This window comes from Marmota monax, unplaced genomic scaffold (genome assembly GCF_021218885.2).
Source record: "Marmota monax isolate L192 unplaced genomic scaffold, Marmota_monax_Labrador192_F-V1.1 WCK01_AAM20220418_F8-fsc00009, whole genome shotgun sequence".
Lineage (NCBI taxonomy): Eukaryota > Metazoa > Chordata > Mammalia > Rodentia > Sciuridae > Marmota > Marmota monax.
In genome coordinates, this window is record NW_026694710.1 from 17587421 (window position 1) to 17603593 (window position 16173).

At 41.5% G+C, this 16173-nt stretch overlaps 1 protein-coding gene across 16 annotated transcripts in view; it reads left to right on the forward strand.

The window, feature by feature from the left end:
* Positions 1-16173, forward strand: part of Ldb2 (LIM domain binding 2) — a 343007-nt gene that overhangs the window by 61679 nt on the left and 265155 nt on the right. The window lies entirely within an intron of this gene.

The following is a 16173-nucleotide window of genomic DNA, read 5'->3' on the forward strand; positions in this document are numbered from 1 at the left end:
TGGAAGTAACTCTGCAAAAGTGGAGTCAGTGTCAATGTGCTCAGCATACGCAAAACTCATCAAGGTTTCTTCTGGAGAAGTTGCACCTTAAAGACTTAATCTGGTTTAAGGAATCCAACATGAATTCTTCCATATTTCTATGTCCACCTAAAAAGTCAGAATGCAATGCTGCCAGATAAGAGTATCAATATCCTTCCCCTTTAATTTCATTAGGATGTCCTCACCATGACCCATTAGTATGTCCTGTTTGTCAAATTCTAATTACCCAGCTCTGCTAAGGAGAAGCCTGCAAGTGACCCAGGACAAGTCTTGCTGTCTGTTAAATGACGTGATGACCACCCCTGCATCTTGGGGTCATGAACTTGAAAGAAAACGATATATGTGAAGTTCTGTCCACATGACCCAGGACCCAGCAAACACTTAATAAATGTATTAATGTTACTATTTGTATTATCTTTTGACAGCTACTATTAGGTTCAGCTGTGAGTAACAGAATACATAACAGTGTTACTGTTAAATAATAGTGTTATTATTTTAAATAAATTGTTTTATACAAATTGAAAAACAAAATTTTTTTATGAAGTTTTACTGTGGAGGCCTGCAATCGAGGGCTCCTGTGGATGCGCCAGGCTCAGCAGAGACCAAGTTTTCCGACCTGATTGCTGCAAGTTTTGCTCAATATAATCCCAGATTACTCTTCCAGCTCAGGTCATGACTGGGTCAGCATGCCCCATGTCCCAGGGGATGCCAGTAGAAGTACACCTACTAATGTCCCATCGGCCACACTTGGTTACATGGTCATGTGTAGTTGCTGGGAAACTGGACTCCATGGTCTCACTGTTTTTCTGGGCAATCCTGTATCCAACTACAACCCAAGCCAACAAGAGCAGGCATCTTTGCTCTGGCACATTGTTTAGATCATGAGCCAGGTTGGTGTGATGATGCTGTCCTTGGCTACTGGGGTTCCTCTGTGGTTTCTTTCCTCCTAACATCCAGGAGTGCACCTTGGAGATCCTGCCTCTGACCCTTCTCCCCAGCACCCTCCTCTCACTGTGCATGTCCAAGCCAGCACGTGCTGTCCCAGGATTGTGCAGCTACCACCCATGGGACTTCCGCTTCTGCTTCCAAAGTCTTCTTCACCTCATAGCCAGAGAAGGCTTGGGAAAATGAGGCCAGATGGGGTCTCTCCTCTTTTTAAAATCCTCCAATGGCTTCTCATATGTCTCAGAAGACAACCTAAATCTTTGCTTGAGGTCTGTAGGATGGGCTCCACCCCTAACTGACTTTATCTGTATGTGGATTTTCTTCACAAGGCTCCAGTCATACCCGCCTCTTTGTGTTGTCCCACCCTACTAAGGAAAGTGGTCTATTCTCATGCTGTTTGCACTCAAATAGCAGAACAAAAGAGACTGAATGAGCTGCCTAAGGTCACAAGCTTAGAAGTAATGGATCCAGGATTCAAATCCAGGTCAGTGTGGCTTCAAGTTCTGTATCTCTCCTTCAATCTCATTACCCAAATGCTTCCTGAATGCTCGATTGCTCAGTAACAGATCCATGCAGGCAGGGAGTCCTTCCTGGGGAAAGGCTGCTAGGTGTCTCTAGGAGAAGCGCTTGCCCTTTCGCAGGAGAAAACAGTGTCTTCTGTGTTCTGTCTCTGCTAGAAACCATCAGGAGCTTCTATCCCAAACCCAGTAGCCATGGAAAATTAAAAGCATCATCAGGACTGAGGTCGGCACAGGTTAATTGGATCAGCCATCGTCCCTCCTGGACCAAATGGACAGACCCTCTTGGGGAGTTACCGCTGGCCTTCCTTGGGTTGGGCATACTTCTGCTGTTATTCTTGGAGAATCATCGCCATTTGGCACAGGCAGAGTTAGGTGCACTTCTTACCCTGCTCATTGACTTGCCTTTTATCCTGAGCATTCTAGTTGATTTAAAAGAAATGAAAAGGAATATTCTTGCCCTCAAACACTTTTTCATGTGGATCAGCTATTTAAATGGTGGGGGTGGGGGTTGGCCTTCAAAGAGTCTGAGATTTCTTTGAAATTATGTATCAAATCTTGTCTCTATTCACATGTGTATTTGTTTTTCTAGTCAAGGGATACATAGCTTTTATCAAGATTTCCAGGGGGTCTGCAGTTCCAAAAAATAGTGAGAACTCTTGATGATAAAAACCTCCCTAAATCATTTATTTAGCATAGAACATATACATTGTGTTACATCACTTTTTTTTTTTAATTCTCTGAACATCCCACATGTATATTACCGCAGAAATTTCATGGATACCAAATCGAGGTTAGAGAGAGAGAATACCACTCATAGGTCTTAACCATGGAAATTGTATTTTAAACCCAAATCTGTTATACTCCCAAGAAGGTACTCTATTTTATATTGACACATATTTTGTTAAAGCAGCATATGGACATGAGGCTTAAAGAAGTGAAATGGAGTGTGTGTGTGTGTGCGTGTGTGTGTTTCCCCCAAAGTTTTCTTTTGTTTCCTGCAATTGCCTCTTTTGTTTGATTTTCCCCCTCATGTATTTGTCGCTTTCTGTGTTTCATGTTGAGAATTTTGTTTAAATCTGGGGATCCTTGATTATCCTTATATTAAACTCGAAATGCCGAAAGCTGCTTCCAAGCCTAATGCTGACTCTTGCCCTTGGGTGTCAGCACCCATTGATTGACAGCTTGCGTTTTCTTTCCCTGGGGTGACCCACATAACAGTTTCCAGAGCTCTTTCTTCCTTAGTTTTCTCGCTGCTCTTAATAAGAACTTTCCAACTCTCTGCTTAAGGTGTGTGAGACCTGCTGTGGTCAGGGCGGGTGGGGTCGTAGGTTGGAAGGAGAGGGGCCTGGCACAAGAGCTCTGTCAACAGAGTCTGCGTCCAACTCTGTGCTCAACCACCATCATCAGACACACTTCCAAGTTCAGAGCCTTCCTGGGGTTCTGTGCCACAAGCTGGCTCACTTCCCTTCGGGTCCTTTTCTGTAGGCTGTGGTGTTCCAGGTTTCTCCACTTTTAATAGTGATATCACTCCCCATTTAATTTTCATCTCTGTTTTAGTCACCTATTTTGCTGTTGTGACTAAAGGGCCCGACCAGCACAACTGTAGAGGAGAAGGAGTTTATTCAGGGCTCAGTTTCAGAGGTCTTTGTCCACAGCCAGCCAGCTCCATTCCTCAGGGCTGGAGGTGAGGCAGAACATCATGGTGGAAGAGTGTGGCAGAGGGAAACAGCTCACATGGTGATCGGAGAGCAGAGAGGAATCCACTTGCCAGATACAAATCTACACCCCAAAGCCACGCCCCAATTCCCACCCCCTCCAGCCACATCCCACCACTTCAGCTACCACTCAGTTAATCCCTATCAGGGGATTAATTCACTGATGAGGTTAAAATTCGTAAAACCCCTTCATTTCTCTTCTGAACCTTCTTGCATCGTCTCACACGTGAGCTTTTGGGGAACACCACATCTAAACCATAACAATCTTCAAAAAATTCACTGAAGTATCTCTCTGATTTCACCCTTTACAGGACCTTTGACCCTTTAGGTTGACCCTTTTCCTTGGCTTTCCTGTCATTTTCAGATGGATTTTAAAGTGCATAGGGTCCTGCCCTAATTCTAAGGTGAAAGTTCCTGGGCTTGTCCTTTCCACTGTCATTATACTATGCCCAATATCTTTCACCAGCAAGGCACTGTCCAAACCCTGGGAGAGATACAATACAAATCTGTGAGGCTCTCACATTTTTTTTTTTTAAAGTCTCCCACTGCTAAAATGATGCTCATGGATTTTGCTTCTAATCTGGTTACCAAGCACAAACCCCAGAGGGGAGGTTATACATTCCAGGATGGAAGGAGAGGCCCGTCCTACCCAGAAGTGTCCAGAAAGACACGCTGGAGATGGAGGGAAGCGTATGGGGCACTAAGGGAACAGTGTGAATGAACTTCTCATGACACAGAAGGGCGGAGGCAGAGGAGAAACCACTTTGTCCACCGGGCTCCATGAGGAAGTGTGGGCATAGAAACCCTGCCGGGCACCAGCTGGAGGGGTGGGCCTGGGGTGTTAGATTAGAAGTTTAGATATTTTTTTTTGTCCTAAGATAATGGCTTGACATTTCAATCATACAAACATGGCACAAGGAGCGTCTATGAGAACTGAGGTGTGGCTCTGGGAAAAGGGAGGGGTGGAGTCAGGGAGAGCAGATGGCAGCATCCTGGGGAAGGGGAGGAAATGAAAACTTGGGACAGGAGGGGAAAGGAAATGGCCTAGTGGAAGTAGAGGGTGGAGCAAGAGAAACATTCCAAGAAGAGACAGGAAGTGCAAACGTATCAACAACACAGAGTCAGAGAGGAGAAAATCAGCTGTACCCTCTGCCAAATGCAGGGGTTGGTGTCGGTCAGGAGGTGAGAGGCTGGGAAATCACCAAGTGGTCTGGAGGTCCACCCACTCTGGATGCGTCATTTGGCCCCGGACCCAGATGCTGGCAACTCCGGGGCTTTTCCATGAATCTTTGTGATACTGCTTGGTGCTTTTCCCCCTTTAATTGTCAAAACAGTGACATATGTGCAGAGTTCTGCACTAAGAAGAACGAGGTAATATTGTCGATTTTGCCATTTAGGCAAAATGTGAATATTGAACTGTAAGCAGACAAGAATTTTTGTGATCTAGTCACATTCCAGATGTTATTTATATGTACAGATATATAATAAAAAGTGTGTTTCCAAAAAATAAAAAAGGCCTCTTCAACACTAATCTGCTTAATAAATCTTATGAACTAAATTGAAAGTCTTTGGAAGCCAGTGCAGAGCGTCAGAATTGTAGACATTTCATAATCTTTATCCTCGTTCTCGTCCTGGTGTACTGCTTGATTCTCCCACCTCAATCTGGAGACCGGCCCTCCAAACTGCCTCTCTTCTCCACCCTGGTGTCCAGCTGTCAGTAATGCTGACCCACGCCCAACTTCCCCTCTGCTCAGGAAGGGGAAGGGAATGCCTTCAAGGATCGATTGATCCATAAAGTACCACTCCTGATTCGGTTTCTTTTTTTTTTAATTTATTTTTTATTTTTTAAATTACTGGTTGTTCAAAATTGATTCGGTTTCTTGTTTCCTGGTGGTGGGGGTGGTTCATTTTATGAGCACCCCTTTAAGGATGCCAGAATGAATAGCAAATGAGAATTCTCTAAATGTCTTTTCTGTGCAACTGGTTTGCTCTTTTTTGACTCCAGGTTCTCACGGAGGAATCTTCCACTAGGTTCCTGTCTCTGAATCATGATTATGATTGAACCTCTACACCAATCAAGCCCAGTTCAGTATTTAATCAATCTTGAATTACTTGTAGGGTGGTTGCAGTTCAAATGTCTGTCTCCATGCCTCAACTGGCTCTTTCCACTGGAATTTAAACATACCTTCTGGGTTCTTTTTTTCATATTTTCTTTTTCTTTTTTTAGTCCTGGTCCTGTCCAAAATGTTTAAGCTTTTTGAAAAAAGCAGATTTCTCAAGCATTTGCACACAAATGAATAAGCTAATAAATCATAAATGGGCTTAGGAAGAGGATTTACCCTTTTTTCCATGAACATGAGAGCTAAGGTTTAGCAGGCGTTGGAAATGCATGGTGAAGAACTCTGTCTTACAAAGCCCTCAGGCAGGAGGAGTCTTGCTCACCAGAGTGAGGCCATGGGAATTTCAAATGCACCAGGAGAGACAATGTCTTTTGCATAACAATCTAATCTTTCATTACTGGTGAATATTCATATTTTGGGGGGAGGGGCCAGAAGTTTCAGTATTTACAAATTTGTGGAAATAAGAAATACAGATCAGACCCCTGGGAATGTAATGTGTACTTCCTAGTTTTACCTGGCCAAGGTCTCTGAAACGGAATTTGATTTTTGTCCTTTTGATTTTGCTTACATTGAAATAACCTACAAGGTTACAGATACTGAATTATAGGGACTGAATGTGCTCCGATGACTTTCATTTTGTGAAAGTGTGTGATTTAAAATCAGTCTGTCCAATTATGCTCTGAATATTATTTTTAGTTTTACTGTTATAACTATTTATGTCTTCTCTCTACGTATTTCTGTATCTAATCTATAATAATGCATAAGTAGATTAGATAGATAAACATTAGGGCTAAACCAATATTACTGGAATATTACTGATTTACATACACATAATGATTGCATATAATGATAATACATAATGAATATGTGTGTGCGGTGTCACCCATATATACACAGATGAAATGAGTTTCATAGGTGATTAATAAACTACATTTGAGGTACTTTAATTAAGTTAAGTCTTCCTAGAGAAAACAAAAGGGAAATTGCTATTTATTAGAAATCATGGGAAAGAATTTGCCCATATATAGCATGTCTTATATCATTTAATTCTAATAAAACCCCTTGAAATAGATGTGAGGAAAACAAATCACGGAGAGTGAAGTCCATTGCCCAGAACTGCTGGGCTGGATTCAGGTTTTTGTTTTTGTTTTTTTGCTAGAGAGGCCAATCAATCAATTTCCTCTCGCAGGCCCCTCCTCTTGATGGGGTGAGCTGCAGGAAGCCTGGTAATTCTGAGCTCAGTAAAAACAGAGTAGTGATCAGCTCATTCATCCCCTGCATCTACAGTGTGGTTGATGTCACAGGTACTGGAAAAGTACCAGTGAGCAAACATCATTCCAAGGAAGGCATTAGAGCTAGCAGTGATGTCTGCTGCTGTATCAGAGCAGCCACCTGCAAATGTGATGCGTGGTGGCTCTCCATCTCACCATGTGGGCAGAATTAAATCCCCACTTCATTCCTGTCTCCATTTGGAAGGAGAACTTTCCTTCGCTGCCAAGGTATCAGAGGGGGTTTGGGTATCATGTGGTCACCCAAAGCTACTGAATCATGCACTGCATATGGCCAATATATGTTCAAAGTATTACACTTGCCTTGGGGATTCAGAATCCTGGGAAAGGTCACAGTCTTCAAAAGCTCCTCACACTTTGAGCCAGTAATCTGGGAAAGCCTAGCTTCTCTCTCAGAGTTGTCATTTTTGCTATTATTTGTTCTTTGTGGTTTATATCTTCTCTTGGTAAATGCTCCATACATCTTTGAATGTATGAGTCACATTGATGGTCCATATCTCAGAAGAGAGATTGGAACTGCTTACTCTATGTCCTTAGCAAGTCCCACTAGACTGGGGCAACAGGTCACTTCCCCTGCAGTGTCCTTCCTCCAGCACCTGCCAGGTGAGCTGCACATCCTTCAGAGGTGCTCTCTGCAGTCTCTCCTCCGGGCAGCTTGAACTGAACTCCTAATTCTCTGAACTTCTAGGTGAGATCAGTGGCTCAGCTCCCACTGCATAACATAGGTTCATTCAGCACCTCATGCCAGGTGCCACTCAGGTGCTCTCAGCATGTCTGACTCCATAGTGAGTGGCCTAAGCAGCTTAAGATGCTCACTATCTCATTTACTGACACATCCCTGGTACCCAGGCTGGGGCCTGGATATGGTTGACACTCAAGAACTTTGCATCCTGTTAAGGAAATCCCTTTTCACCCTTAAAAACTCATGGGTGTTCAAGTGAACACCCACGCTGGGACAAGCATTTCAGAAACTGAATGGGTGTAGGATGCTTAAAATTGGCAAGTGAGGGGAGTTGAGGGACGAACTTGGCGAGGTGGGGGATTCATGGTTAAGAACATTGGTTTGGGGATTCAAACAAAGTTGAGATTCCACTGGTGTAGGTTCAAATTCCACTTTGCCCTTGGACAAAGGCATTTACTATTCTTTAGGTGTAATAAAAAGAGCAAATAATATACTTACTATAGTATGTGGGAGAGATAAGAACATTTTGAGCTAGGTCTTCGTACGTGGTACATTGAATATTTGTCATGCATTATTCATAGCTTGTCTGGGCTGGGGAGAGCATCTGTGCATGACTTTCACATGTGTTATCTCATAGACTCACCCAACAGCCTGTGAAGTAACCCGGCCATGTGTGGTGTGGGGCATTGATATACTCACTCAGGTCTCTGAAGTTCACAAACTAGTGATGATTGGTTCATACCATTGTGCTTTGTAGGAGAGCACTTGTGCATGAACACACCCCTTACACACACACACACACACCATGCACAACCACACAGTCACATACAATCATACAATACCATCTGTCCTCCAATAACTCTGAACCCATCTTTCATTTGTGTCTAAAACCAGAGGATAATAGTGTGTCCTCCCCCAAACAGATGTCCCAAAGCCCTGAATGGTGGTGTCACACTTTTACAGGTGGATTAGTTCCTTTCTTCCTAAATTCGCCTGCCCCCGGGAACTTGAGTGCAGAATCACTTTACAGGGCGGCACAGTAACTCGTGTTGTGCTGCTGTGTTTAAAAATAGATGTAAATAGTTAACACTTCTTTGAAAAGGAATCAAATCCTCACTTATAGCCTTTATCAACCAGCTGGTTCTTGTAAGCATCTTCCTGGTCTGTGTGCAAACATTACTTTTAAGTGATCAGCTGGCATAATTAGGTAAGATTGTACACTAGAAGCACAATTCAGTTTTCTCTTCATCTCGGCTGGAAGAAGAAACAAACATCAGGGATGTTGATTCTACCGAAAGTTCGATATGGGAGGTTTTCCGGCAGCTGCAGTACCTTGCTAATCAGCAGAGCTGGTTATTTATTTATTTGTTTTTCTTTCTTAGTTCAAAGGTATAGCTTCGTGGAGCCTCAGCCAGAGAGGTAATTATGAAGCCTGGTACCGCGGGTGTGGGCTTTACTCCTGGTGTGGCTAGCAGCCTGCCTGAATCCGAGCTCCGTCTGGATGGATTTGTATTCAAGGCTCCTCCCTTTTTTTCCATTATGTATTTAAAACTCTCATCAGACTGAAACACTAAGTCAGGTTCAGGGAAACTTGGCTGGGGATGAGATTGGGGGCTGTGACTTGAGGGAGAAGATGTCCAGAGGGATATGGTGTCGGGCAGGAACCAACCCAAGAACTAGCCTGCTGGAATGGAGAGAAAGAGGAGACCCACTTTCTAGTCTCAGCGTTGCGCAATAGGCTGGTCACTAAAGCTTTCCTGCTCTGATCTGTAAATGAGGGCTGGGGAATAGTCATTCCTGAATGTATTGTTGTCCTGTGCAGATCAGGCTGCGACAGTTCACTGGTGATGTACTGATGTGGGCCTCACCCCTTGGAGCTCCGCTGCCCAGGAAGACACACACAGTGGGCTTGGATCAGCTGTGCTAAGAATCCTGCTTAGGCTGTGCAGGATACGATGAATTAGCAGGGTGTGCCAGGCTTACCTGCTGTGCCAGAGTAGACACTCCAGCATCCTGATCCTCACTCACTTTAGTAGCTCTGTGATCTGGGGAAAAACACCAACAGTAACTTAATTGCACTGTGATGAGGATAAAGTAGACTGTTGCCCAGCACACAGTAGGTGCTCAGTAAATTCTGGCTGTTAATACGTGAGCTCAGAATAGACAGAACTAAGATTACACAGAGGGTGTGAGAAGACCAGACTCTGAGAGAATATATCTAAACTAAGACCTGAAAAAAAATTTCAATGGAAGGTCTTGAGGCTATCTCCCACCAGACACGGCCATTAGCAACCAACTGATGTGCTTCCTCCAAAACTCACGTTCAGTAGGCCCGGCTGCCTCCGCCACACAATGTTCTATTAACCTGCCGACATCAAGTTCTTTTACCCCAGATTCAACTATGGAAGTCATTGTGAATATGCACAGGGCAAACCTGAGACTCAGGTAGCACCTCAGCTGCACCTGGACAGGGAAACATGGATTATCCCATTGAACCTTTTCTTAGAGTCTTATTATGCCCTCTTTTAATGTTGCTTTTCAAATGAGACCCCTGAGTGACAAGCTCCTAAGAAGCAGAACTAAAATTGAAGTCAAGGTCTTTCTGGGGCCAAAGCCAACTAACCCGTCTGTGGAAAAATCCAAATCAGAACATTCCAGAAAGAGAGGATACCATGTCCCAAACCTCAAATCTGAGATGAGTTGGAGGCCTCCTTCCCTGCAGCTCTAAATCCATTATTTAATAACAGATGCAGTCGATAAATTTCTTAAGTCATATGATCTGCCCAGATTGAGTCAGGAGGATATAGACAACCTAAACAGACCAATATCAATTGAGGAAATAGAAGAAACCATAAAAAGACTACCAACTAAGAAAAGCCCAGGACCGGATGGGTATACAGCAGAGTTTTACAAAACCTTTAAAGAGGAACTAATACCAATACTTTTCAAGCTACTTCAGGAAATAGAAAAAGAGGGAGAACTTCCAAATTCATTCTACGAGGCCAACATCACCCTGATACCTAAACCAGACAAAGACACTTCAAAGAAAGAAAACTACAGACCAATATCTCTAATGAACCTAGATGCAAAAATCCTCAATAAAATTCTGGCGAATCGGATTCAAAAACATATCAAAAAAATTGTGCACCATGATCAAGTAGGATTCATCCCTGGGATGCAAGGCTGGTTCAATATACGGAAATCAATAAATGTTATTCACCACATCAATAGACTTAAAAATAAGAACCATATGATCATCTCGATAGATGCGGAAAAAGCATTCGACAAAGTACAGCATCCCTTTATGTTCAAAACTCTAGAAAAACTAGGGATAACAGGAACATACCTCAATATTGTAAAAGCAATCTATGCTAAGCCTCAGGCTAGCATCATTCTGAATGGAGAAAAACTGAAGGCATTCCCTCTAAAATCTGGAACAAGACAGGGATGCCCTCTCTCACCACTTCTGTTCAACATAGTTCTCGAAACACTGGCCAGAGCAATTAGACAGACGAAAGAAATTAAAGGCATCAAAATAGGAAAAGAAGAACTTAAATTATCACTATTTGCAGATGACATGATTCTATACCTAGCAGACCCAAAAGGGTCTACAAAGAAACTATTAGAGCTAGTAAATGAATTCAGCAAAGTGGCAGGATATAAAATCAACACGCATAAATCAAAGGCATTCCTGTATATCAGCGACAAATCCTCTGAAATGGAAGTGAGGACAACCACTCCATTCAAAATATCTTCAAAAAAAATAAAATACTTGGGAATCAACCTAAGAAAAGAGGTGAAAGACTTATACAATGAAAACTACAGAACCCTAAAGAGAGAAATAGAAGAAGATCTTAGAAGATGGAAAAATTACCCTGTTCATGGATAGGCAGAACTAACATCATCAAAATGGCGATATTACCAAAAGTTCTCTATAGGTTTAATGCAATGCCAATCAAAATCCCAATGGCATTTCTTGTAGAAATAGAGAAAGCAATCATGAAATTCATACGGAAAAATAAACGACCCAGAATAGCAAAAACAATGCTAAGCAGGAAGTGTGAATCAGGCGGTATAGCGATACCAGACTTCAAACTATACTACAGAGCAATAGTAACAAAAACAGCATGGTACTGGTACCAAAACAGGCGGGTGGACCAATGGTACAGAATAGAGGACACAGAAACCAATCCACAAAACTACAACTACCTTATATTTGATAAAGGGGCTAAAAGCATGCAATGGAGGAAGGATAGCATCTTCAACAAATGGTGCTGGGAAAACTGGAAATCCATATGCAACAAAATGAAACTGAATCCCTTTCTCTCGCCATGCACAAAAGTTAATTCAAAATGGATCAAGGAGCTTGATATCAAATCAGAGACACGCCGTCTGATAGAAGAAAAAGTTGGCTACGATCTACATACTGTGGGGTCGGGCTCCAAATTCCTCAATAGGACACCCATAGCACAAAAGTTAATAACTAGAATCAACAAATGGGACTTACTCAAACTAAAAAGTTTTTTCTCAGCAAAAGAAACAATAAGAGAGGTAAATAGAGAGCCTACATCCTGGGAACAAATCTTTACTCCTCACATTTCAGATAGAGCCCTAATATCCAGAGTATACAAAGAACTCAAAAAAATAGACAATAAGAGAACAAACAACCCAATCAACAAATGGGCCAAGGACCTGAACAGACACCTCTCAGAGGAGGACATACAGTCAATCAACAAGTACATGAAAAAATGCTCACCATCTCTAGCAGTCAGAGAAATGCAAATCAAAACCACCCTAAGATACCATCTCACTCCAGTTAGATTGGCAGCCATTATGAAGTCAAACAACAACAAGTGCTGGCGAGGATGTGGGGAAAAGGGTACACTTGTACATTGCTGGTGGGACTGCAAATTGGTGCAGCCAATTTGGAAAGCAGTATGGAGATTTCTTGGAAAGCTGGGAATGGAGCCACCATTTGACCCAGCTATTCCCCTTCTCGGTCTATTCCCTAAAGACCTAAAAAGAGCATGCTACAGGGACACTGCTACATCGATGTTCATAGCAGCACAATTCACAATAGCCAGACTGTGGAACCAACCTAGATGCCCTTCAATAGATGAATGGATAAAAAAAATGTGGCATTTATACACAATGGAGTATTACTCTGCATTAAAAAATGACAAAATCATAGAATTTACAGGGAAATGGATGGCATTAGAGCAGATTATGCTAAGTGAAGCTAGCCAATCCCTAAAAAACAAATGCCAAATGTCTTCTTTGATATAAGGAGAGTAACTAAGAACAGAGTAGGGTCGAAGAGCATGAGAAGAAGATTAACATTAAACAGGGATGAGAGGTGGGAGGGAAAGCGAGAGAGAAGGGAAATTGCATGGAAATGGAAGGAGACCCTCAGAGTTATACAAAAGTACATACAAGAGGAAGTGAGGGGAAAGGGAAAAATAATACAAGGGGGACAAATGAATGTCAGTAGAGGGGGCAGAGAGAGAAGAGGGGAGGGGAGGGGAGGGGAGGGGAGGGGGTATAGTAGAGGATAGGAAAGGCAGCAAAACACAACAGACACTAGTATGGCAATATGTAAATCAATGGATGTGTAACTGATGTGATTCTGCAATCTGTATATGGGGTAAAAATGGGAGCTCATAACTCACTTGAATCAAAGTGTGAAATATGATATATCAAGAACTATGTAATGTTTTGAACAGCCAACAATAAAAAATTAAAAAAAAAAATAACAGATGCAGGAGTTCCAGGGTTGAGAATCATGCACAGAGCAATGTGGGCAACTTGCCTAGTGGTTTTACCTTATAAATTCTTGGGTGTTTTTTTGGGGGTGTGTGTGCTGGGATTGAACCCAGAGTTTCATGTATACTAGGCAAGTGCTCTACCACTGAGCTACATCCCTAGCCTCCAACCTTGATCATGTTTCTTTGTTTTTTTTTTTTTCTTTTTTTAAATTGGTGTGGTTTCTATTCTCAGACACTGAGGGTAAGATTCAAATATTCTACATAAAAGTCCAGTGATTTTGAAAACTGTGGGTATTTTCAACCTTTTTGAAAAATAGCAGTCTTTTTTTTTTTACTTTTTTTATTGGTTATTCAAAACATTACAAAACTCTTGACATATCATATTTCATACATTCGATTCAAGTGGGTTATGAACTCCCATTTTTACCCCAAATACAGATTGCAGAATCACATCGGTTACACATCCACATTTTTACATAATGCCCTATTAGTAACTGTTGTATTCTGCTACTTTTCCTATCCTCTACTATCCCCCCTCCCCTCCCCTCCCATCTTCTCTCTCTACCCCATCTGTTGTAATTTAATTCTTTCCCTTGTTTTTTTTTCCCTTCCCCCTCACAACCTCTTATATGTAATTTTGTATAACAATGAGGGTCTTCTGGCAGTCTTGATAAGGAAACACTGTGCTGAGATCTCAGGATGGTTGGATCAATGCCTCTACCTCCTTTCTGTACCTGCACCCACCCTTCCCTGTCCTTAGAATCAGTGGCCTACATAGTGGGGTTAGAAACCACGTAAGAAAGTGCTTAAAGGATGAAATGTTTCGAAAAAAATTATCTCCAACTTTTGCACATTCTCTATTGATGAAAATAGTTTTTTTTAAAAAAAAAATTTTGCACCTATTAAGCAATTGGTGGTTAATTAACTCATTAAAAAATCTAATAATAATTAAGGATTTTTTTTCCAAGAAAAAGCCCTGTAAATATTTAGAAAATGACAAGATCACTGCTATTGAAAATTTGGCATTTAGAGAAATTAGGCTGAAGAGAGAAAGAAAAAAAAATCCCTTCTATAATCAAATATTACCACTTTTATCCTAAAGTGACTTTAAGAATAAGATTTTAAAATTATCAGTCCGTTCTGAGTATGTTCTATGCAGACAATGTTCCTGTATTTTGCTTCAATTCTCCCTTTTCTTCCTGAAAATTTGGAACCGAAAGGGATTGGGCTAGAAGGCAGAAGAATGAGCTCTTTGAGTGCAGCCTGTTTATGGGGAGGGCATCGTGTTCACGAGTTGGGTACACTGGCCTCTCCTGGTGCCATATCATTGCTCCTGGAAAAAAATGCCAGGCACATTCTTCTGGAGGTCCTTGCCCCAAGTTCACTGGGGGGTGGCTCAGCTGCAGGTTTGCAAGGGGCTGACTCCTTCCTGCCATTGAGGTCTCAGCTCCAATGCCACTTCCTCAGAGGTTCCCTTGACCTGAGCCTCTGAGCTCCTTCCGGACTTGGTTTTCCTCCCCTAGCACTTATCACCCTCTGCAGGGATCTCATTCCTTTGTTTCCCTTTTCCTCAGCTAAGCTGTAAACCTCTGGGAACCTGGTCTTGTTTACCACTACTTAGACCAGTGCCCTGCACAAGTTAGGCACCCAATAAATGTGTTTGAACAAATGAATGATTTAAAAAGTGCTTTTAAAATGCTAATGTGCCCTCCTGGATCTGTTCCTTAAAAATTGCAATCAGAAAACTCAAAAATAGCTACTTGGTGCTCACATCTTTTCTAGATTTTTTTCAACAAATAATAGTTTTCCCCTAAAGTTTCATTTGAATTTCGCTTCTCCTGTACTATTTACTTAGCTGAGTGCTATTTTCGAAAACTTTAGGGAATTGCTATTTTTTCAACTTCAAGTGCCTTGTATCTTAGAGTAAAAATACACATTTTACTTATTGACTGAATACAAAAGAAGGGTCTGCATTATTTTTTGAAAGGTTAATAAAATGCTTGGTCCCAAATCTGACCAACAAAATTCAGGAGATCAGAGTAACAAGGTCATCCATTCAAGGTCATTCATGTGGACTCTTAATGCTTCAGAAAATGTGTTTGTCAGTGTTTGTAGAACTGCTGTATCATGGGATAGCAGTATATAAGGAAACTCTGGGATCATTTGCCACATCCAGTCCCCAAATATGGCAGCGTATGCCTAAATCACTTTTTTAAATTTTGCAGCTGGTAACCTCTGAATTCATTTAGCATTGATACAATTTTGCTTACACCTGTGTCTTAAAATATTCTCCTGAGATTTAATTTCTAGACATCATTACATTTAATAAAAATTGAATTGTTCATGTTACATCCCAAATTGGAAGAATATTTCTAATACTTTCAAAGTAGTAAAATTTCATTTTTAAAAAAATACTATTTGAAATGAATACAAAATGCCTGAGTTAAGTCTTGCAAATATTCATTGTGAAGATATATTTTTTTTTCCTAAAAGATTGGAAGGTGAGGATCCAGGAAAGATTTTTTTTTGTTCCACTAAAACTTACCTAAAGTACAGAATGTATTTTGGGTTTGAAGAATAATATGAGCTGGTAAATATGTCAAATATAACGAATAGCCATTTTCTTCAGGATCTTGTTCAAAATGACGCTTTATATGAATTTATGGTAGAACTCATTACTGTTCCCGGAATCATTGTTTTGATCCGGAAAGAATCATAAAAGGCCACCTAGCCCAGTGGCTTTGAAAATTTTCTCTTTTCTCTATCGACCTACAGCAAGAAATGCACTTTATGTCACCATCCTGCCCGCCCTCCTCACCACACACAACCACAAGTGAAACCAAATAGTCACAAGAAATATTTGTCCTCCCTGCCTGAGATGTACTCTATTTTCTAGGTTATGCGACTTTGTTTAAAAAATGATGGTTGCACCTTTATAAACTGACTTCAAGACACAGTTTGGAAAACACTAACGAGGCCAATTCACTTTACAAACGGGAACCCAAAGGTCCAGAGGGAGAGTTATATCCTTTAGGTCATGCCAAGTTCAATTAACTGTCTTGAAACTGAGTGTTACTTAATACTGGAATATCTTCAT